Here is a 25,016-nt window from a genome sequence, read left to right on the forward strand (position 1 = left end):
ATATTGTTTTTCATTCAGAATCTATATAAGGAGAGACGGTCGTTGAATTACATTTGAACATTATTAGTCACGGAATTTACTTAAGGTAAGCAGGAAAGAATTTTGTAGACAACTATTCATAGAACTCAGGACAAGCCATGGACCACCAGATAAGGTTACTACTCTTCTTCGACATACAAAGGCCCATGTATCAAGTAGAATTTCGTACATTGGTGTCTCCATACGAAAGGAAATTCAGTATATTTACAAGATCTTGTTTTCCTAGAATCGATCAAAGTGATCGCGAAATTACATCAGGTAGGCGGGTAGAGATCTGACACAAAGATTCAGCGAGGGCTAGGATATGTGTAATAAGCTCTGGCTCCCGTTCATATTAGCATAAAAATAATGCATAGAGTCCCAAACGATTCTTCTTGAAATACTGAAGGATTCAAAAATCTTGCGCAATTTAAAGAAGCCACACCGCTCGTTGAGTAAACGAAGTGATATCAAATGAAATAGTTTGTCTTCTTTATTAATCTGCTGAGAGGAGTCAAGTTTGTTTAAAGGAAGCTCCCCGCCTTGTTCCAGTCTATAACTTGAAAACAGCCTCATACAGGAACGTTCTAGAGTAAAAACTTGTTGAAATGTGAACCATTCTGTTCTATGAGAGGCAAAGATTGACTCTACAGGATGTACTCAATGTAGTTACCATTTATTCTTCCACATTCGCCACCTTCCATTCCCAGAGAGTCAAGAACGCAAGCCAACACATCTTTCTTCGGATTTTGTCACTTTCCTGTAATGTGTGCAAGTTGTAGGTGGATGTGGAATACACCAATGTCTTGAAGTGTCCCAATAACCAGCAATCTAAATGATTAAGGTCAGCTCAAAAAAGGAGTATCTTAATTTCCGGTCATCCGTAGTCAGTTTCAAGGATAAGGTTTTGGACAAATATAACTGGTCGGTGGTTGGAAAAGAACTTCATGAGTACGCGTAGAAACTTTCCTTTAACCGATTTTATTGGCACTATCGAAGAAGCTGTCGAACCTCTTTCCAGTGACACAGCAAAAAAAAAAAAATTAAAAAAAAGCTGCGGAACATGTCGTGCACTTACGAGAGTTCCTCCTCAGAAGATTAACACACACATCAAAAAAAGTTTTGCATCACCTCGGTTACGAGAGTTCCGGAAGCTGTACAGAAAACTGGAATAGAGAGGAAACATAAACATCATTTCCGCCCTTTTTATTGTTCATGAAAACCACACATTGCATGTTATACCACCATACAGCGAGACCTTCAGAGGTGATGGTACATACCGGAACCTCTAATACCCAGTAGCACGTCCTGTTGCATTGATGCATGACTGTATTCGTCATGGCATACTATCCACAAGTTCGTCAAGGCACTGTTGGTCCAGAGTGTCTCACTCCTCAACGGCGATTCGATGTACACTCCTGGAAATAGAAAAAAGAACACATTGACACCGGTGTGTCAGACGCACCATACTTGCTCCGGACACTGCGAGAGGGCTGTACAAGCAATGATCACACGCACGGCACAGCGGACACACCAGGAACCGCGGTGTTGACCGTCGAATGGCGCTAGCTGCGCAGCATTTGTGCACCGCCGCCGTCAGTGTCAGCCAGTTTGCCGTGGCATACGGAGCTCCATCGCAGTCTTTAACACTGGTAGCATGCCGCGACAGCGTGGACGTGAACCGTATGTGCAGTTGACGGACTTTGAGCGAGGGCGTATAGTGGGCATGCAGGAGGCCGGGTGGACGTACCGCCGAATTGCTCAACACGTGGGGCGTGAGGTCTCCACAGTACATCGATGTTGTCGCCAGTGGTCGGCGGAAGGTGCATGTGCCGTCGACCTGGGACCGGACCGCAGCGACGCACGGATGCACGCCAAGACCGTAGGATCCTACGCAGTGCCGTAGGGGACCGCACCGCCACTTCCCAGCAAATTAGGGACACTGTTGCTCCTGGGGTATCGGCGAGGACCATTCGCAACCGTCTCCATGAAGCTGGGCTACGGTCCCGCACACCGTTAGGCCGTCTTCCGCTCACGCCCCAACATCGTGCAGCCCGCCTCCAGTGGTGTCGCGACAGGCGTGAATGGAGGGACGAATGGAGACGTGTAGTCTTCAGCGATGAGAGTCGCTTCTGCCTTGGTGCCAATGATGGTCGTATGCGTGTTTGGCGCCGTGCAGGTGAGCGCCACAATCAGGACTGCATACGACCGAGGCACACAGGGTCAACACCCGGCATCATGGTGTGGGGAGCGATCTCCTACACTGGCCGTACACCACTGGTGATCGTCGAGGGGACACTGAATAGTGCACGGCACATCCAAACCGTCATCGAACCCATCGTTCTACCATTCCTAGACCGGCAAGGGAACATGCTGTTCCAACAGGGCAATGCACGTCCGCATGTATCCCGTGCCACCCAACGTGCTCTAGAAGGTGTATGTCAACTACCCTGGCCAGCAAGATCTCCGGATCTGTCCCCCATTGAGCATGTTTGGAACTGGATGAAGCGTCGTCTCACGCGGTCTGCACGTCCAGCACGAACGCTGGTCCAACTGCGGCGCCAGGTGGAAATGGCATGGCAAGCCGTTCCACAGGACTACATCCAGCATCTCTACGATCGTCTCCATGGGAGAATAGCAGCATGCATTGCTGCGAAAGGTGGATATACACTGTACTAGTGCCGACATTGTGCATGCTCTGTTGCCTGTGTATATGTGCCTGTGGTTCTGTCAGTGTGATCATGTGATGTATCTGACCCCAGGAATGTGTCAATAAAGTTTCCCCTTCCTGGGACAATGAATTCACGGTGTTCTTATTTCAATTTCCAGGAGTGTATATGCGGCAATCAAATAGTTTCCTTTTGAGGGTTCTGCTGCAGCGCTTATGCAACGTAGCGCAACTCCGATGCGGGCATACACGCTCCGATATGTATCTCGTGTCTCTCCAACGTGCTTGCGGTACATGCGGGAACGTGAACTATGGTGACGTTATTACCAAATGTGTCCAAATATGACCAACGTGCTGTTATCAATTTGTTGCCTGCTGAATGGCAGACACCGTAGACATCCACCGGAGAATGAAAAATGTGTATGGTGCAGCATGTCTGTCGATAAACCACCGTTGTGGACTGGTGTGCCAAGTTCTGTGCTGGTCGCGATTCGACACAAGATGTCCCCACGTCACGAGTGTCGTAACGCAGACATTACGCTAACGCAAGTGGGAGACACTGAGGCAACTGCCCTATATCCCTAATCTCGATTATCTCCCCTTCGGTCGCTTAAAAAAGGGTCTTGAACGGTAGACGATTCTCGCCGGACGACGATGTGCAGCTTGTAGTTATAGACTTCTTCACACAGCAGCACGTGGTGGTTTTTTTTTTCTTTAATGCGACTTAACTTCTGAGGTCATCAGTCGCCTACAACTTAGAACTAATTAAACCTAACTAACCTAAGGACATCATACACATCCATGCCCGTAGCGGTCACTCGGTTCCAGACTGTAGTGCGTAGAACCGCACGGCCACTCCGGCCGGCCCACGGTGTTTTACCAAACGGGTATCTTCGAACTGGTGCGTCGATTGGATGATTACTGAATTTACATACCACCACAAAAATGGTAAAAGCAGACTGGACCGTATATATATCAGCAGAGCAGCAACTAAAAATGTTGCGCACGTCGAAGTATATCCTGTCATCTTTTCGGACCACTGCAGCTACGAATGCAGCCTGCATCTCCAAAAAGGAAAGAACGTCAGCAAAAGAAGCACGTGGAAGGTAAATACGGAACACCTGCAGGACGCGGAACTGCGCAAGCAAATAGTGGAAATGTGGCAAGAATGCCTGGCACAGCGCGCACGCTACAGCAGCACGACCGAGTGGTGGCTGGCACGAGCGAAGCCGACAATGCGCAGCCTGTTGATAAGATACAGCGCGGAAAAGTCATTCTGGAGGCGAACCACGGCCGAGTTCTACCAGCAGTGCCTGAAAGACGCACTCGACGCACCAGCAGACGACCAGCAATACCTGCCGCGAGTGAGGAGAATCAAGGCAAAACTCCTTCAAATAAAGAAACAGCAAATAAGAGGCGTCCTCACCAGAAGTAAAACATATGGCGAGGTGGATGAAGAGCCACTCACCATGCACCACCTAAATAGGGAAAGGGAGAGAGGCGCAGGAAAGTGTGTAAATGAGCTTCAGGACAAGCAAGGAAAGATGCTCACGACGAAAACGGAGTTAACAAAAACACATCGAGGACTATTTCCGAGACATGTTCCGTCGAGAAGCGACAGACGACGCGGCAACTGCTGAAATCCTCCAGCAGACAAGGAGCGTGCTCACAGACGCAGACAGGGCGTTGCTGACAGAAAATGTCGACGTGGATGACATCAAAGAAACGATGAGGACCAGCGCAAGAGGAAGAGCACCCGGCGCCGACGGCATCCCGCTCGAGTTCTACCTCGCATATTGGGACGTGCTAGGAGAGCAATTCACGGAAATGATGAACGAGATACTCGATGGGGCGGAAATTCCACCTGGGCTGACCGAAGGGACCATAACCCTCATCCCTAAGAAGAGAGCCGCCCGCCGCATTGAAGAGTTTCGTCCGATTACGCTCCTCAACGCCGACTATAAAATAATAGCGAAATGCATCACAAACAACCTGAAATCGGCGATGAGGAAAGTCATCAGTCCGTGGCAAACATGTGCGGTACCAGGGAAAAATATATTTGACGCCACATGCGCCTACAGGGACATAATAGCACAGGCAGCCACCACCAGAAGCGCAGGTGCCATAATTTCGGTGGTCTTCAACAATGCCTTCGACAGGATCGACCACAAATATCTCGTAGAGACACTAAATAGACTCGGGTTTGGGCAAAAATTCATCGCAATCATCCATAAGATACTAAGTACTGCGAGATCGACAGTAATAATCAATAGTTGGGAAACAAAACTGATAAAACTGGACAGATCCGTGAGGCAAGGCTGTCCATTGTCAATGGCTCTATTCGCTATAGCACTGGACCCACTGCTGCGGAAACTCACAAACGACATCGGAGGCTTCTCCGTAGGAGGCAAAGCAGTAGTATGTATAGCCTGCGCTGACGACCTAGGCATCTTTATTGAAGACCAGGAAGATATTGGGAGAGTAGAAACCATCATGAATACATTCCAAAAAGCGTCAGGCGCCCAAACCAACCCCAGAAAAACAGTGCTACTGCCGATAGGGAATCAACGACTCAAACCAGACAGCCAATGGTATAAAATAGCAGAAAGCCATAAAGTTCTTGGAATATACGTATATACAGTCTTGTCCACTTAGAATGGCCGCATACAACTGGAGGGACGTGCTACACACCATAAGAGGTCTCTCCAGACAGCACGCGAACCGGAAGCTAACAATCCACCAGAAAACAGAACTGATAAACACGACGATCCTGTCGAAAGCTTGGTACCTGGCGCAAATCTTAAGCATCCCGACAGAAATTGCGCGAGCACTAACGAGCGCAGTGTACTACCTGTTGTGGCGTCGAAATATATTCAAAGTGGCGCAAGCAACGTGCTCGCTGCCAACAAAAGAAGGGGGACTAGGTCTAGTTGATATAAAGACCAAATGTGCAGCCCTTCTACTGAAACGAACGCTCGCCATCCAGGACAAAAACCCTGACAGCGTCACAGCCAAGATAACTGGAAGATACAAGCCCGCATCACAAGAAGCGCCGGTCGACACGAGACACATTCCCTGCAGAATGCGACACGTCAGGCTGCACTACGCCAACAAAAGTTACGTTCTGGACACCGTGGCGAACCCCAGCCACAGAACAGCCAAGAGAATATACTGGGCCCTCAGGGGTAAGCCGGCAAAAAACAAAATTGAACAAAAACTCCCGCAATACAATTGGAAACAAATATGGGGGAACGTCTCAGAAAACGTGTTACCTAAACATGCGAAGGAGACATGGTACAAAATAATTAACAGAACGGTACCAACCAACCAAAGACTGGCGGAGATAAAACTCGTCGCAAGTGACAAGTGTGACGTATGTGGCATGACTGACACCCTCGAACACCGATTCACGTGCGGGAATGCCATCAACATCTGGGAAGCGTGCCAGCAGATAGTGGCCCACATCAACAGAACGGCGCCGGGAAGCATCACAGTGGAAGCAATCACCGCCCCAGACTGCAACCCATTTCCACGACCCAAGCGACTGGCGACTCTCTGGATCCTCGCCATGACGGCACACGCCATCATAGCGCGGAGGCAGACCGACCGGCTGGCCTTCCTGATGGACCTCTGGGAGGAGAACAAGACGGCCCAGCAGCACAGGCGATACCACGAGAACTTCAAAAACTTCCTGCAGATTCCACTGCAGACAGCAATCGCCAGAGTCCTCCCCAGCCTGTGACCCTCAGCACCGCCACCAGCCACCTCACCTCACCACACTCACCACAAGAATAACGTGTGCAGTGATAGTGAACAAGTGCCACACAAAAGATAAATAGCTCTCTCTTCTCGCATCAAATAGTGAAGTATAGTAGTATAAAGTGTTTCTTCCTAGTGGAATCAGTGACACAAAGTGCTCCTTAGTGGAAAGTGCCAACTACTCATTATTATTAGATATTTTGATTTCCTTTACTTTGTGCCTATAAAATTCTATTGATTACTCACACTATCCTTTCTGCTTCTCTTATGTAATATGACAAAATTTTCTCTCTTCTTCAGTTAGGTATATTCTGTAGTATTTGTAAAAAAAAAGTTTTTTCCACTTCTGCTCCACCTATCATGGTGACGTTCCTTCATACTGTCCCACTAAACAGTGTAACTAGAGGAAGAGATCAAACCAGGATACACAATGTGCCTGTGTCATCACAAGTGCATCACATACAGAAACATAAACTCAAATCAATGCAACGATGCCAAATATAAACTGTTATGCCTGTCATGCAATGTCTACCCCCCTCAAAAAAAAAAGACGACAAATGGCCATGTAAAAGGGTTTAAGGAACAAACAATAAGAGAAAAACGAAAACATATAAAATGACAATAATATTAACCATCACTAGGATAATAGATTAATAGAATAAAATGTCTTTTTTTAAATGTATCGTTGTTAAAATATTTAAATAAATATATATGGTTACAAAAAAAAAAAAAAGGTTCGATCCCCGCCACTGCCTAAATTTTGATAAATAATCAGCATTGGCGGCCGAAGACTTCCGGCATAAGAAGTCAGCCTCATTCTGCCAACAGCCTTGTCAAAGAGGGCGGAGGAGCGGATAGAGGTTCAGGGCACTCTCTTGTCCTAGGGGTGGGAAATTGCCCCTGAAGGCGGAAGACTCAGCAACGATCAACGGCATGAGGATGCAGAAGGCAATGGAAACCACTGCATTAAAGACACGTAACGTGTAACCACAGGACATGTGGCCTATAATTGAAGAAGCGTCATGATGATCTCTCCATTGGCAAAAGATTCCGGAATAGTCCCCCATTCGGATCTCCGGGAGGGGACTGCCAAGGGGGAGTTTACCATGAGAAAAAGATTGAATAATCTACGAAAGGATAACGTTCTACGAGTCGGGGCGTGGAATGTCAGAAGCTTGAACGTGGTAGGGAAACTAGAAAATCTGAAAAGGGAAATGCAAAGGCTCAATCTAGATATAGTAGGGGTCAGTGAAGTGAAGTGGAAGGAAGACAAGGATTTCTGGTCAGATGAGTATCGGGTGATATCAACAGCAGCAGAAAATGGTATAACAGGTGTAGGATTCGTTATGAATAGGAAGGTAGGGCAGAGGGTGTGTTACTGTGAACATTTCAGTGACCGGTTTGTTCTAATCAGAATCGACAGCAGACCAACACCGACAACGATAGTTCAGGTATACATGCCGACGTCGCAAGCTGAAGACGAACAGATAGAGAAAGTGTATGACGATATTGAAAGGGTAATGCAGTATGTAAAGGGGGACGAAAATCTAACAGTCATGGGCGACTGGAATGCAGTTGTAGGGGAAGGAGTAGAAGAAAAGGTTACAGGAGAATATGGGCTTGGGACAAGGAATGAAAGAGGAGAAAGACTAATTGAGTTCTGTAACAAGTTTCAGCTAGTAATAGCGAATACCCTGTTCAAGAATCACAAGACGAGGAGGTATACTTGGAAAAGACCGGGAGATACGGGAAGATTTCAATTAGATTACATCATGGTCAGACAGAGATTCCGAAATCAGATACTGGATTGTAAGGCGTACCCAGAAGCAGATATAGACTCAGATCACAATATAGTAGTGATGAAGAGTAGGTTGAAGTTCAAGACATTAGTCAGGAAGAATCAATACGCAAAGAAGTGGGATACGGAAGTACTAAGGAATGACGAGATACGTTTGAACTTCTCTAACGCTATAGATACAGCAATAAGGAATAGCGCAGTAGGCAGTACAGTAGAAGAGGAACGGACATCTCTAAAAAGGGCCATCACAGAAGTTGGGAAGGAAAACACAGGTACAAAGAAGGTAGCTGCGAAGAAATCATGGGTAACAGAAGAAATACTTCAGTTGATTGATGAAAGGAGGAAGTACAAACATGTTCCGGGAAAATCAGGAATACAGAAATACAAGTCGCTGAGGAATGAAATAAATAGGAAGTGCAGGGAAGCTAAAACGAAATGGCTGCAGGAAAAATGTGAAGACATCGAAAAAGATATGATTGTCGGAAGGACAGACTCAGCATACAGGAAAGTCAAAACAACCTTTGGTGACATTAAAAGCAACGGTGGTAACATTAAGAGTGCAACGGGAATTCCAATGTTAAATGCAAAGGAGAGAGCAGATAGGTGGAAAGAATACATTGAAAGCCTCTATGAGGGTGAAGATTTGTCTGCTGTGATTGAAGAAGAAACAGGAGTCGATTTAGAAGAGATAGGGGATCCAGTATTAGAATCGGAATGGAGGACTTACGGTCAAATAAGACAGAAGGGATAGATAACATTCCATCAGAATTTCTAAAATCACTGGGGGAAGTGGCAACAAAACGACTATTCACGTTGGTGTGTAGAATATACACTGCTGGCCACCGTAAATGCAACACCCTGAAGGAAGCATCCGAATCAAGTGAAATTTACACCATGGGTTTGCAGCGATGGGATATGCAACTGATTAGAATTTCAGCGCAGACCCACATCACGCGCGCCACCTCATAGCGCCATTTAAGGTTTGACGATTTCGACGAGTGTACGTTCGGCACGTGTGTCTACCTTGTGGTTGTTTCACAAGACGATCAGTTATGCCTCGTAGATAACAGCGAACATCTTTTGATCAAGTATCCGAGTTCGACAGAGGAAGGATAGTGGCTTACCGAGATTGTGGATTATCATACAGAGAAATCGCTAGTCGTGTTGGACGAAACCAAACAACTGTAATGCGGATATGTGACCGTTGGATGCAGGAGGGTACGACGGACCGACGTGGTCGATCGCATTCACCTCGGTGCACCACTGCACGTGCTGATAGGCAAATTGTCCGCATGGCAGTGACGGATCGCTCAGTGACATCCCGAACCATAGCACAGCACATTGCGCCTGTAACGCATCATCCAGTGTACCATTCGACGCCGTTTACAGCAGAGTGATCTGTCCGCAAGACGTCCATTGCTTCGTCTACCACTGACGCAGAACCACAGACGTCTCCGTCGCCAATGGTGTGATGACAGACGGATGTGGACGGCAGAATGGAATGACGTTGTCTTTACTGACGAGGCACGCTTCTGTCTGCAGCACCACGATGGTCGGATTCGAGTGTGGAGACACCGTGGAGAGAGGATGCTGGACAGCTGCATTATGCACCGCCACACTGGTCTTGCACCGGGTATTATGGTATGGGACGGTATTGCATATTATTCCCGCACGCCTCTAGTACGCATTGCCGGTACTTTAAATAGCCGGCGCTACATATCCGAGGTGCTGGAGCCAGTTGTCCTTCCTTACCTTCAGGGCTCTGCCACAGCCATATTTCAACAGGATAATGCACGACCACACGTGGCACGCATTGTCCAAAGGTTCTTCGTCAATAACCAGATTGAATTGCTTCCCTGGCCGGCTCGCTCTCCGGATCTTTCGCCGATAGAAAACATGTGGTCCATGGTTGCTCAACGAGTGACCCAGATTACATCCCCAGCTGCCACACCAGATGATCTTTGGCAATGTGTGGAAGCTGCTTGGGCTGGTGTACCCCAGGAACACATCCAACGTCTCTTTGACTCAATGCCGAGACGTGTGGCAGCGGTGATCTCCAACAATGGCGGCTACTCTGGCTACTGATTCTGGCAGGAACCACATGTCACAGACGTCTGTAAACGTAATCATTTGATACTTGGTCAACATGTTATCTACAAAATAAATCTTGTTGTGCTACCTATTGTCTTTCTTGGTGTTGCATTTACGGTGGCCAGCAGTGTATGAGTCTGGCGATATACCATCTGACTTTCGGAAAAGCATCATCGACACAATTCCGAAGACGGCAAGAGCTGACAAGTGCGAGAATTATCGCACAATCAGCTTAACAGCTCATGCATCGAAGCTGCTTACAAGAATAATATACAGAAGAATGGAAAAGAAAATTGAGAATGCGCTAGGTGACGATCAGTTTGACTTTAGGAAAAGTAAAGGGACGAGAGAGGCAATTCTGACGTTACGGCTAATAATGGAAGCAAGGCTAAAGAAAAATCAAGACACTTTCATAGGATTTGTCGACCTGGAAAAAGCGTTCGACAATATAAAATGGTGCAAGCTGTTCGAGATTCCGAAAAAAGTAGGAGTAAGCTATAGGGAGAGACGGGTCATATACAATATGTACAACAACCAAGAGGGAATAATAAGAGTGGACGATCAAGAACGAAGTGCTCGTATTAAGAAGGGTGTAAGACAAGGCTGTAGCCTTTCGCCCCTACTCTTCAGTCTGTACATCGAGGAAGCAATGATGGAAATTAAAGAAAGGTTCAGGAGTGGAATTAAAATACAAGGTGAAAGGATATCAATGATACGATTCGCTGATGACATTGCTATCCTGAGTGAAAGTGAAGAAGAATTAAATGATCTGCTGGACGGAATGAACAGTCTAATGAGTACACAGTATGGTTTGAGAGTAAATCGCAGAAAGACGAAGGTAATGAGAAGTAGTAGAAATGAGAACAGCGAGAAACTTAACATCAGGATTGATGGTCACGAAGTCAAAGAAGTTAAGGAATTCTGCTACCTAGGCAGTAAAATAACCAATGACGGACGGAGCAAGGAGGACATCAAAGGCAGACTCGCTATGGCAAAAAGGCATTTCTGGCCAAGAGAAGTCTACTAATATCAAATACTGGCCTTAATTTGAGGAAGTAATTTCTGAGGATATACGTCTGGAGTACAGCATTGTATGGTAGTGAAGCATGGACTGTGGAAAAACCGGAACAGAAGAGAATCGAAGCATTTGAGATGTGGTGCTATAGACGAATGTTGAAAATTAGGTGGACTGATAAGGTAAGGAATGAGGAGGTTCTACGCAGAATCGGAGAGGAAAGGAATATGTGGAAAACACTGATAAGGAGAAGGGACATGATGATAGGCCATGAGGGAATGACTTCCATGGTACTAGAGGGAGCTGTAGAGGGCAAAAACTGTAGAGGAAGACAGAGATTGGAATACGTCAAGCAAATAATTGAGGACGTAGGTTGCAAGTGCTACTCTGAGATGAAGAGGTTAGTACAGGAAAGGAATTCGTGGCGGGCCGCATCAAACCAGTCAGTAGACTGATGACCAAAAAAAAAAAAAGGTTTATGGAAGGCCGTGCCAGTGTGGCAAAGCCAACATTCATCAGACCAAACGCACAGCACGTGGAACGCGCATGGAACGCGATCGCCACAATCACCTTCCGCAGCCCAGTAAGTCAGCCATTATCAAACATTGTATCTCTACAGAACATTCATAAATTACCAGCTGAGTACCAGGCGTTGTTCAGGTATGTATTTATTCCGGTCTTCTATTAGTGCCTCACCTCTCTCTGTCCATCTCCTCCACCCTTCTCTCTCTTTTCATCTCTTGCTGCCCCTCCATCTGTCCACCTCCTCCTCTCCCCTCTGTTGTTCAGTTCCTCCTCTCTCTCTGTCCATCTCCTCCCCTTTCTCTGTCCATTTCCACCTCTCTCTCCATGTCTTCTCCCTCTCTCTACTCATACCTTCCTCCCCTTTCTCTCTGTTCATTTCCTCCTCACCCGTCCCTCTACATTGTCTATCTGCTCCTTCCTCCTCTGTCCATCTCCTCCTCCACCTTCTAAGTCATTCTTGTCCTCACCGTGCCCCTTAAAGTTCATTTTGTCCTCCCTCTCTGTCGATTTACTCCCCTTTCTGTACCCATTTTCACCTCCTCTGATCTCTGTCCATTTCCTCCTCCTCATCTGGCTGTCTGTCTGTCTGTCTGTCTCTCTCTCTCTCTCTCTCTCTCTCTCTCTCTCTCTCTCTCTCTCCACTTCTTCCTTTTCCCTCTCTTTGTCTACTTCCTCCTCTTTTCTTTCTCTGTCCAGCTCCAACTCTTCCCTTTCTGTCCATTTACCCCTCCTCTTTTCTCTGTCCATTTACTCCTCTCCCCTTATCTGACTCTACTACTCCTTCCCCTGTGTGTCTATCCACGTCTACTCCTCCTCCCTTCTCTCTCCACCCCGAGTAGGAGATTTCTAGTTCTTACCCCCATAGTATTTTTTTCCACATCTATATCCACACCTTCATGACTACTCTGCAGTTCACAATTAAGTGCCTGGTAAAAGGTTTCAAACCACATTCAAGTATTTCTCTGGCGTTCCACCTTCGGATAGTGCTCATGAAAAATGACACTTAAATCTTTCTTGCATCTCTGAAATCTTTTAATTTATTATGATGATAGTTTCTCCCTATAAGGGTGGGCGCCAACAAAATTTTTCGCATTAGGAGGAGAAATTTGGTGTTTGAAATTTCATAACAAGACCTCGCCGCAAGGGAAAACGTCTTTGCTTTAATGATTGCCACCCAATTCGAATATCATATCAGTGGCACTCTCTCAACTATCTCGGGATAATACAAAATGAGCTGCCCTTCTTTGAACTTTCTCAGAGTTCTCCGTCAGTCTTGTCCGACGTGAAACCCAGACAGCGCTGCACTACTCCAGAAGAGTACCAAAGCAATATAGGCAGTGTCTTTAGCAGACCTGTTGCATATTCTTAGTGTTCTCCCAATAAAACGAGTCTTTGGTTTGCCTTCCCCACAACATTTTCTATGTAATCGTTCCAATTTTCGTAATTGTAATTCCTAACTATTTACTTGAATTCACAGCCTTATATTTGTGTTATTTATGGTCTGATCCAAATTTAATGGATTCCGTTTAGTATGTGTGTGGATTATTTCACATTTTTCATTATTAAGAGTCAATTGCCACTTTCCGCATCAAACATACACTCCTGGAAACGGAAAAAAGAACACATTGACACCGGTGTGTCAGACCCACCATACTTGCTCCGGACACTGCGAGAGGGCTGTACAAGCAATGATCACACGCACGGCACAGCGGACACACCAGGAACCGTGGTGTTGGCCGTCGAATGGCGCTAGCTGCGCAGCATTTGTGCACCGCCGCCGTCAGTGTCAGCCAGTTTGCCGTGGCATACGGAGCTCCATCGCAGTCTTTAACACTGGTAGCATGCCGCGACAGCGTGGACGTGAACCGTATGTGCAGTTGACGGACTTTGAGCGAGGGCGTATAGTGGGCATGCGGGAGGCCGGGTGGACGTACCGCCGAATTGCTCAACACGTGGGGCGTGAGGTCTCCACAGTACATCGATGTTGTCGCCAGTGGTCGGCGGAAGGTGCACGTGCCCGTCGACCTGGGACCGGACCGCAGCGACGCACGGATGCACGCCAAGACCGTAGGATCCTACGCAGTGCCGTAGGGGACCGCACCACCACTTCCCAGCAAATTAGGGACACTGTTGCTCCTGGGGTATCGGCGAGGGCCATTCGCAACCGTCTCCATGAAGCTGGGCTACGGTCCCGCACACCGTTAGGCCGTCTTCCGCTCACGCCCCAACATCGTGCAGCCCGCCTCCAGTGGTGTCGCGACAGGCGTGAATGGAGGGACGAATGGAGACGTGTCGTCTTCAGCGATGAGAGTCGCTTCTGCCTTGGTGCCAATGATGGTCGTATGCGTGTTTGGCGCCGTGCAGGTGAGCGCCACAATCAGGACTGCATACGACCGAGGCACACAGGGCCAACACCCGGCATCATGGTGTGGGGAGCGATCTCCTACACTGGCCGTACACCACTGGTGATCGTCCAGGGGACACTGAATAGTGCACGGTACATCCAAACCGTCATCGAACCCATCGTTCTACCATTCCTAGACCGGCAAGGGAACTTGCTGTTCCAACAGGACAATACACGTCCGCATGTATCCCGTGCCACCCAACGTGCTCTAGAAGGTGTAAGTCAACTACCCTGGCCAGCAAGATCTCCGGATCTGTCCCCCATTGAGCATGTTTGGGACTGGATGAAGCGTCGTCTCACGCGGTCTGCACGTCCAGCACGAACGCTGGTCTAACTGAGGCGGCAGGTGGAAATGGCATGGCAAGCCGTTCCACAGGACTACATCCAGCATCTCTACGATCGTCTCCATGGGAGAATAGCAGCCTGCATTGCTGCGAAAGGTGGATATACACTGTACTAGTGCCGACATTGTGCATGCTCTGTTGCCTGTGTCTATGTGCCTGTGGTTCTGTCAGTGTGATCATGTGATGTATCTGACCCCAGGAATGTGTCAATAAAGTTTCCCCTTCTTGGGACAATGAATTCACGGTGTTCTTATTTCAATTTCCAGGAGTGTATATCTTATCTAAATTATTTTACGATTGGTTTCTATCATCTGATAACTTTGCAAGACGGTAAATGGCTGCATCATCTCTAAACAATCTAATAGGGTTGCTCAGATTGTCTCCTAAATCGTTTATATAGATCAGAAACAACAGAGGGCCTGTGCCATTTCGCTGAGGATCGCCAGACATTATTTCTGTTTTACATGATAATTTTTTTGTCAACAACATCTTTCTGACAGGAAATCACGAATCCAATCGCACAAGTAAGGCCCACGAAATCTGATTAGAAGTCGCTTGTGAGAAACAGTGTAAAAAGCCTTCTGGAAAACTAGAAATACGTACTCAATTTCAGATCTCCTGTCGACAGCACTCATTATTTCGTGTGAACAAGAGCTAGTTGAGTTTCACAATAACGATTTTTTCTGAACCCTTGTTGGATATTTGTCAATAAATCGTTATCTTCTGGGTAATAAGTAATACGTGCGCCAAATTTGGTTGAAATCGATCCAAGGTTTTAGGAGGATCTTTTTCGCACGTCAATGTTTATGACGTCACATCTGCTGAACTATGTGCCGTACAATGACATAATTTTGGAGGTATCCAGAGGTATTTATGGATACTGTCTGCGACATGTGTTGCGAGTGAAGTTAGTAGTAAAGAAGTAATAAATTGAAATGTCATACATTATGCGGCAGTTTTACACGCAACTTAAAGTTTGTGACGTCATATCTCCTGACCTATGTGTCGTCTAATGAAATATTTTGGGAGTGTTTTCAGTGGTATATGAGAATACTGTCGGCAAGATTAGTTGTAAATAGAGTTTTTAGTAAATCAGCAATAAATTAAAAGGTGAAGTTTGACGCGGCAGTTTCACTGCATGGCATGAACAGCGAAAATCTATTCAGCGATACTCTTTTTTTCTTCTCATCATTTGTGAGCGTGTCAGCGAAAGGTAGCCTCATAAATATTTGAAACTATGTGTAAAGTTGTTTGCAAGCTCTGAAGTGCTCTTATTCTCCAATGCTGGATGAATATAGTCTGGCTATTTGGGCGTGGTGAGGCATGCTCCTTTTTTACCCCTACCTGAGAGGAATGAGTCTCTTACCGTACAATGATTGTTTCCATACAGTAAGGGATAATTACGTATACCAAGTTTGGCTGAATTCATTCCATTCCTTTAGGAATACACACACACACATCCGCTTTTATGGTTCAAATGGCTCTGAGCACCAAGGGACACATCCATGGCCGAGGCAGGATCCGAACCTGCGACCGTATCGGTCACGCGGTTCCAGACTGCAACGCCTAGAACCGCTCGGCCACACCGGCCGGCCCGCTTTTATGATATATGTGGATTGTATCACGTAAATCATGACCACGACGAGATGTTTCTCGGACTCAGTTATCAGGCAAACTGTGAAAATAAGTAATGCAATGTCACCGTTACGCATGAGCCGGCGCGCCACGGACTGAACAATGTTCGAAGAGGGTGATAAACCCGACAGAGGGTCTCTTGCAAGGGTAACCTGTGCACATGCGCCCCCGCGACACGGACCAGTAACCTCTAGTGTAATACAACCACTTGAAGATGACTGAACGGTTGTCAGCCGAAATATCGCGGCAAGACCTGGCCGCCGTCCAGCTGGAAACCCCGAAACGTCATGGAAAGTCGTTCATGTTGTTGTTGTTGTGGTCTTCAGCCCTGAGACTGGTTTGATGCAGCTCTCCATGCTACTCTATCCTGTGCAAGCTTCTTCATCTCCCAGTACTTACTGCAACCTACGTCTTTCTGAATCTGCTTAGTGTATTCATCTCTTGGCCTCCCTCTATGATTTTTACCCTCCACACTGCTCTCCAATGCTAAATTTGCGATCCCTTGATGCCTCAGAACATGTCCTACCAACCGCTCCCTTCTTCTACTCAAGTTGTGCCACAAACTCCTCTTCTCCCCAATTCTATTCAATACCTCCTCATTAGTTATGTGATCTACCCATCTAATCTTCGGCATTCTTCTGTAGCACCACATTTCGAAAGCTTCTATTCTCTTCTTGTCCAAACTATTTATCGGCCACGTTTCACTTCCATACATGGCTACACTCCATACAAATACTTTCAGAAACGACTTCCTGACACTTAAATCTATACTCGATGTTAATATCCTCTCTACTTCGACCATCATCAGTTGTTTTGCTCCCCAAATAGCAAAACTCCTTTACTACTTTAAGTGTCTCATTTCCTAATTCCCTCAGCATCACCCGACTTAATTCGACTGCATTCCATTATCCTCGTTTTGCTTTTGTTGATGTTCATCTTATATTCTTCTTTCAAGACACTGTCCATTCCATTCAACCGCTCTTCCAAGTCCTTGGCTGTCTCTGACAGAATTACAATTTCATCGGCGAGCCTCAAACTTTTTATTTCTTCTCCATGGATTTTAATACCTACTCCGAATTTTTCTTTTGTTTCCTTTACTGCTTGCTCAATACACAGATTGAATAATATCTGGGGGAGGCTACAACCCTGTCTCACTCCCTTCCCAACCGCTGCTTCCCTTTCATGTCCCTCGACTCTTATAACTGCCATCTGGTTTCTATACAAATTGTAAATAGCCGTTCGCTCCTTGTGTTTTACTCCCGCCACCTTTAGAATTTGAAAGAGAGTATTCTAGTCAACATTGTCAAAAGCTTTCTCTAAGTCTACAAATGCTAGAAATGTAGGTTTGCCTTTCCTTAATCTTTCTTTTAAGATAAGTCGTAAGGTCAGTATTGCCTCACGTGTTCCAACATTTCTACGAAATCCAAACTGATCTTCCCCAAGGTTGGCTTCTACTAGTTTTTCCATTCGTCTGTAAAGAATTCGCGTTAGTATTTTGCAGCTGTGACTTATTAAACTGATAGTTACGTAATTTTCACATCTGTCAACACCTGCTTTCTTTGGGATTGGAATTATTATATTCTTCTTGAAGTCTGAGAGTACTTCGCCTGTCTCATACATCTTGCTCACCAGATGGTAGAGTTTTGTCATGACTGGCTCTCCCAAGGCCGTCAGTAGTTCTAATGGAATGTTGTTTACTCCCGGGGCCTTGTTTCGACTCAGGTCTCAGTGCTCTGTCAAACTCTTCACGCAGTACTGTATCTCCCATTTCGTCTTCATCTACATTCTCTTCCATTTCCATAATATTGTCCTGAAGTCCATCGCCCTTGTATAGACCCTCTATATACTCCTTCCACCTTTCTGCTTTCCCTTGTTTGCTTAGAACTGGGTTTCCATCTGAGCTCTTGATATTCATACAAGTCGTTCTCTTATCTCCAAAGGTCTCTTTAATTTTCCTGTAGGCAGTCTCTATCTTACTCCTAGTGAGATAAGCCTCTACATCCTTACATTTGTCCTCTAGCCATCCTTGCTTAGCCATTTTGCACTTCCTGTCGATCTCATTTTTGAGACATTTGTATTCCTTTTTGCCTGCTTCATTTACTGCATTTTTATATTTTCTTCTTTCATCAATTAAATTCAATATTTCTTCTGTTACCCAAGGATTTCTACTAGCCCTCGTCTTTTTACCTACTTGATCCTCTGCTGCCTTCACTACTTCATCCCTCAGAGCTACCCATTCTTCTTCTACTGTATTTCTTTCCCCCAATTTGTGACAATTGTTCCCTTATGCTCTCCCTGAAACTCAGTACTACCTCTGGTTTAATCAGTTTATCCAGGTCCCATCTCCTTAAATTCCCACGTTTTTGCAGTTTCTTCAGTTTTAATCTACAGTTCATAACCAATAGATTGTGGTCAGACTCCACATCTGCCCCTGTAAATGCCTTACAATTTAAAACCTGGTTCCTAAATCTCTGTCTTGCCGTTATATAATCTATCTGATACCTTCTAGTATTTCCAGGATTCTTCCATGTGAACAACAGTCTTTTATGATTCTTGAACCAAATGTTAGCTATGATTAAGTTATGCTCTGTGCAAAATTCTACCAGACGGCTTCCTCTTTCATTTCTTTCCCCCTATCCATATTCCCCTACTATATTTCCTTCTCTCCCTTTTCCTACTGACGAATTCCAGTCACCCATGACTATTAAATTTTCGTCTCCCTTCACTACCTGAATACTTTCTTTTACCTCATCATACATTTCATCAATTTCTTCATCAACTGCAGAGCTAGTTGGCATATAAACTTGTACTATTGTAGTAGATGTGGGCTTCGTGTCTATCTTGGCCACAATAATGCGTTCACTATGCTGTTTGTAGTAGCTTACCCGCACTCCTATTTTTTTTATTCATTATTAAACCTACTCCTGCATTACCCCTATTAGATTTTGTATTTATAACCCTGTATTCACCTGACCAAAAGTCTTGTTCCTCCTGCCACCGAACGTCACTAACTCCCACTATATCTAACTTTAACCTATCCATTTCCCTTTTTAAGTTTTCCAACCTACCTGCCCGATTAAGGGATCTGACATTCCACGCTCCGATCCGCAGAACGCCAGTTTTCTTTCTCCTGATAACGACGTCCTCTTGAGTAGTTCCCGCCCGGAGATCCGAATGGGGGACTATTTTACCTCCGGAATATTTTACCCAAGAGGACGCCATTATCATTTAACCATACAGTAAAGCTGCATGCCCTCGGGAAAAATTACGGCTGTAGTTTCCCTTGCTTTCAGCCGTTCGCAGTACCAGCACAGCAAGGCCGTTTTGGTTAGGGTTACAAGGCCAGATCAGTCAATCATCCAGACTGTTGCCCCTGCAACTACTGAAAAGGCTGCTGCCCCTCTTCAGGAACCACACGTTTGTCTGGCCTTTCAACAGATACCCCTCCGTTGTGGTTGCACCTACGGTACGGCCATCTGTATCGCTGAGGCACGCAAGCCTCCTCACCAACGGCAAGGTCCATGTTTCATGGGGGGGAAAATGGTTCATACCTCTGTTAATATTTGCCTTAGAGAATATGGTTGTAAGATTCTTTTTCTAGAATGGACCAGTACTATCTCCTTTGAAAACAAGACACTCTTTTTTTAACACTGTACATTCTAATGCTTATGCTGGCAGTTTCCTGTCGGTCAGGATGCTGCTCGTTCTTCACTTCGACTCTCGCCACAACATTAGTCAGTTATTTGTAATAATTATTTCTGGAAACATTGGAGATATCAGCGATCAAAATATATCTTTGAATAATTATAACACTCTAGATCGCAAGGCACCTTTATTAAAGGGTGACCGGTTTCAATCATTACATCATCATCTTCAGACCTACAGCCATTGTCCAACAGTATTGCTGTAGGTCTGAAGATGATCATGTGATGGTCGAAACCGGTCACCTTTTAATAAACGTGCCTTGTGATCTAGACTGTTATAATTATTTTCAAAAGTTATTTACGTTTTCCATAACTGCGATCTCTCATTGCAATGAAGAATGAATCAATATCCCATTATTACAATAGATCATCGTAGTTAAATCATAGAAACAATATGGTAATTTACATTTTTGTCTTCAGTTTTTTATACCGAAGAGGTAGCGCAATGATTAGGACACTGAACTGGTATTCAGTATACGACGGTTGAAACTCGCGCCCTGCCATCCAGAATTGCGGCTCCTCGTTACGACTTCGCGCACTTCGAGTGCATCGAACTCGAAATTATAGTAAAACGTGTAGAACATTGGTTGGTGAGAGGGCGACATACAGCCAACCATGCGAAAAACACGTTGAGGGTTCTTTATTGTTGTTGCAAATGAAACCCTGATTGGGAATTGTTTTTACTTAAAATAATAGAAAAATCTGTTGGGATCATTGGTGTACAGACTATGAGAGAGACCTCTCCAGCTCCTGCATCTGTGAGATAGTAACTTTAATGTAATTATTTTGTACAGTTTTTAATCTGCAAACAAGTAGCATTAGAGTTTCGGGTGAATCGGATTGCGTATAAGTATTCCAGTCATATCCGATAGTCCATAAATACAACTATCATAATATACCGATTGTCTTTTAAAACTGACTGAAAGGAAGAAAACGAAACGGCACAATGTGTGTTCACTTTTTTTGAAATTATACATACGAAGAAACAATGTACACGGGATAAACAATTTCTCTAATGGTTTAAATGCGCTGCTCTCGTAGTTATAACCGACTGGGAGGGGAAAAAAACGAAACCACCCGTTCCACATCCTAGCACAAGACTTTCTTTGTCATCTGAATTTTATTAGAGTATCATGTAAAAATTCGAAGCCAATCGATCAAGAAATTTCTGAGATTTTTTCAAACAACGTTTCCCACATATATAAATTATAGCACACAGAACGTGATGTGGGTGCAGAGAAAGGAGGAAAGGACAAAAACGATCAAACACATGGTAACGGTGGTTCTGATATGTTTATTAGGATATGATAACAAGTTTCAAGATGTGTCCAGTACAGCCTCCCGACTCGGCAACATGCTGCATCCGTAAAACTCTTCCGTCGACGGTTCCTCATAGCTCATCCAGTGTAATCAGAATGATATGTCATCGTATGCCATCCTTCGTGTCAGGAAGAGTTCAGATGTTGTTTGTTGTTGTCCTCAGTCCTGAGACTGGTTTGATGCAGCTCTCCATGCTACTCTATCCTTTGCAAGCTTCTTCATCTCCCAGTACTTACTGCAGCCTACATCCCTCTGAATCTGCTTAGGGTATTCATCTCTTGGTCTCCCTCTATGATTTTTACCCTCCACGCTGCCCTCCAATGCTAAATTTGCGATCCCTTGATGCCTCAGAACATGTCCTACCAACCGCTCCCTTCTTCTTGTCAAGTTGTGCCATAAACTCCTCCCCAATTCTATTCAATACCTCCTCATTAGTTATGTGATCTACCCATCTAATCTTCAGCATTCTTCTGTAGCACCACATTCGAAAACTTCTATTCTCTTCTTGTCCAAACTACTTATCGGCCACGTTTCACTTCCATACATGGCTACACTCCATACAAATACTTTCAGAAACGACTTCCTGACACTTAAATCTATACTCGATGTTAACAAATTTCTCTTCTTCAGAAACTCTTTTCTTGCCATTGCCTGTCTACATTTTTAATTCCTCTCTACTTCGACCATCATCAGTTATTTTGCTCCCCAAATAGCAAAACTCCTTTACTACTTTAAGTGTCTCATTTCCTAATTCCCTCAGCATCACCCGACTTCATTCGACTACATTCCATTATCCTCGTTTTACTTTTATTGATGTTCATCTTATATCCTCCTTTCAAGACACTGTCCATTCCGTTCAACTGCTCTTCCAAGTCCTTGGCTGTGTCTGACAGAATTACAATGTCATCGGCGAACCTCAACGTTATTATTTTTTCTCCATGGACTTTAATACCTACTCCGAATTTTTCTTTTGTTTCCTTTACTGCTTGCTCAATACACAGATTGAATAATATCTGGGGGAGGCTACAACCCTGTCTCACTCCCTTCCCAACCGCTGCTTCCCTTTCATGCCCCCAACTCTTATAACTGCCATCTGGTTTCTGTACAAATTGTAAATAGCCGTTCGCTCCCTGTATTTTACCCTTGCCGCCTTTAGAATTTGAAAGAGAGTATTCTAGTCAACATTGTCAAAAGCTTTCTCTAAGTCTACAAATGCTAGAAATGTAGGTTTGCCTTTCCTTAATCTATTGTCTAAGATAAGTCGTAGGGTCAGTATTGCCTCACGCGTTCCATCGTTTCTGCGGAATCCAAACTGATCTTCGCCGAGGTCGGCTTCTACTAGTTTTTCCATTCGTCTGTAAAGAATTCGCGTTAGTATTTTGCAGTTGTCTTATTACACTGATAGTTAGGTAATTTTCACATTTGTCAACACCTGCTTTCTTTGGGATTGGAATTATTATATTCTTCTTGAAGTCTGAGGGTATTTCACCTGTCTCATACATCTTACTCACCCGATGGTAGGGTTTGGCAGGACTGGCTCTCCCAAGGCCATCAGTAGTTCTGATGGAATGTTGTCTACTCCCGGGGCCTTGTTTCGACTCAGGTCTTTCAGTGCACTGTCAAACTCTTCACGCAGTATCGTATCTCCCATTTCATCATCATCTACATCCTCTTCCATTTCCATGATATTGTCCTCAAGTACATCGCCCTTGTACAAACCCTCTTTATACTCCTTCCACCTTTCTGCTTTCTCTTCTTTGCTTAGAACTGGGTTTCCATCTGAGCTCTTGATATTCATACAAGTGGTTCTCTTTTCTCCATAGGTCTCTTTAATTTTCCTGTAGGCAGTCTCTATCTTACCCCTAGTGAGATAAGCCTCCACATCCTTACATTTGTCCTCTAGCCATCCCTGCTTAGCCATTTTGCACTTCCTGTCAATCTCATTTTGAGACGTTTGTATTCCTTTTTGCCTGCTTCATTTACTGCATTTTTATATTTTCTCCTTTCATCAATTAAATTCAATACTTCTTCTGTTACCCAAGGATTTATACTAGCCCTCGTCTTTTTACCTACTTGATCCTCTGCTGCCTTCACTACTTCATCCCTCAGAGCTACTCATTCTTCTTCTACTGTATTTCTTTCCCCCATTTGTGACAATTGTTCCCTTATGCTCTCCCTGAAACTCTGTACAACCTCTGGTTTAGTCAGTTTATCTAGGTCCCATCTCCTTAAATATTTAGGTCGGAGGGGGGGGGGGGGGGATCTGGAAGGCCACACATTTTGAATTTGCGTAGGGATGATGTGGTTATTACCGAAGATTTCTCGAAGTAAATCTTTCACTTGAAAGGAACATGTTGTGTCGCTCTATCTTGTCTGAAAATAGTGATGTGGACACAATTGCATCCTTGCAAAGCTGAAATCACTTGTAGCACAAGTTGTTATTATAACATGCAAATGTGACTGCACGCGTAACCGGCCAGTGACGAGTCATCTCCTAGAAGAAAAATGAACCAAAAACCAAGGAGCCTGGGAAATCACACGTCACAGTCATAAGCTGATTGCAGTGGATGTTCCTGAACAACATGTGGTGGAGTAGAGCCCTATATAGGACAGTTCTGTGGATTCACGGCACCGTGTGGAGTAAAATGTGTTTCGCCCGTCCAAAAAATATTCCCGAGGCCACATGTCATCCATTTTCATCAGTTGGGGCCTCTTTGCAGCTGTTTCTGTCGGTGATATTATAGCAATACTATTGCTGCTGTTCTGATAAAACAACTTTACCAGCAAGCCACATCTTTCTTCTTAATAGAAAGTGCGTTTCATACGGAAAAATACAACCTTCTTAAACATTTCGACCAACGGTCACTTCACAAAAGAAATCAGCACGTGTCAGCAAGGGACAAACAGCATATTGACATTAAAGCATGAAACATTTCGCATTCTTACTGTTTACAGCGCCATATTTTCACCTGGTTGCAGAAAGTGAAATTATTATTTTTTGCAGGATACCCTATGAGCATACCTATTGATTAACGTACCTACGATATTTCAGCTTCCTGTGATGCATTCAGCCCGCACTGCAGCACTCGAAACAGCATCAGTTTAACTATAACCAACCAGTACATCAGAGAACATGCTCATACCACAAAAGTTCCGAACGTACTAGTCTGAAGATTGTCTTGTGGTGGCGCCGTAGCGCTAGCCACAGAGTTTCCTCACCCTGCATCACGTGATCCCTACTAGGTTGTCACATATTTATATATTACATATACTAGAGAAATATATAAGCTGTGTCCATCCGAATATTTATGAGAGTATTGTGTAAAAATTCGAAGTAAATGAGTCAAGAACTCCTCAAGAGTTTTGGAAACAACATTAAACAACGTTTCCCCTTGATATATTCGTGTAGACTAAACGCACTACATCACTTGGTAGGTGTTCAAAGATAAGTAAAGCGTTCCTGCAGATGGCAGAAAGCGTTTGCTAAGAGAAGAAACTGTACTTTGAGTGAAAATGCCTGTTGTCTATCACTCACAGCGTTTCACTGTCGTTGTAGAGTGCTGCAAAAATATTTTGATTACTATCTCAGATTATGTTTGCAACACGACACGACCGTTACTCTCTCTCTCTTACGTTCACTAAACAGATGCTGCTACTTCATCTAAACAAACCCATGCACCCAACCATTAATGTTACAAATGAGAAGACGTACTACGGTATTCACGTAAAAAATGC

This window comes from Schistocerca piceifrons, chromosome 3, assembly GCF_021461385.2.
Source record: "Schistocerca piceifrons isolate TAMUIC-IGC-003096 chromosome 3, iqSchPice1.1, whole genome shotgun sequence".
Lineage (NCBI taxonomy): Eukaryota > Metazoa > Arthropoda > Insecta > Orthoptera > Acrididae > Schistocerca > Schistocerca piceifrons.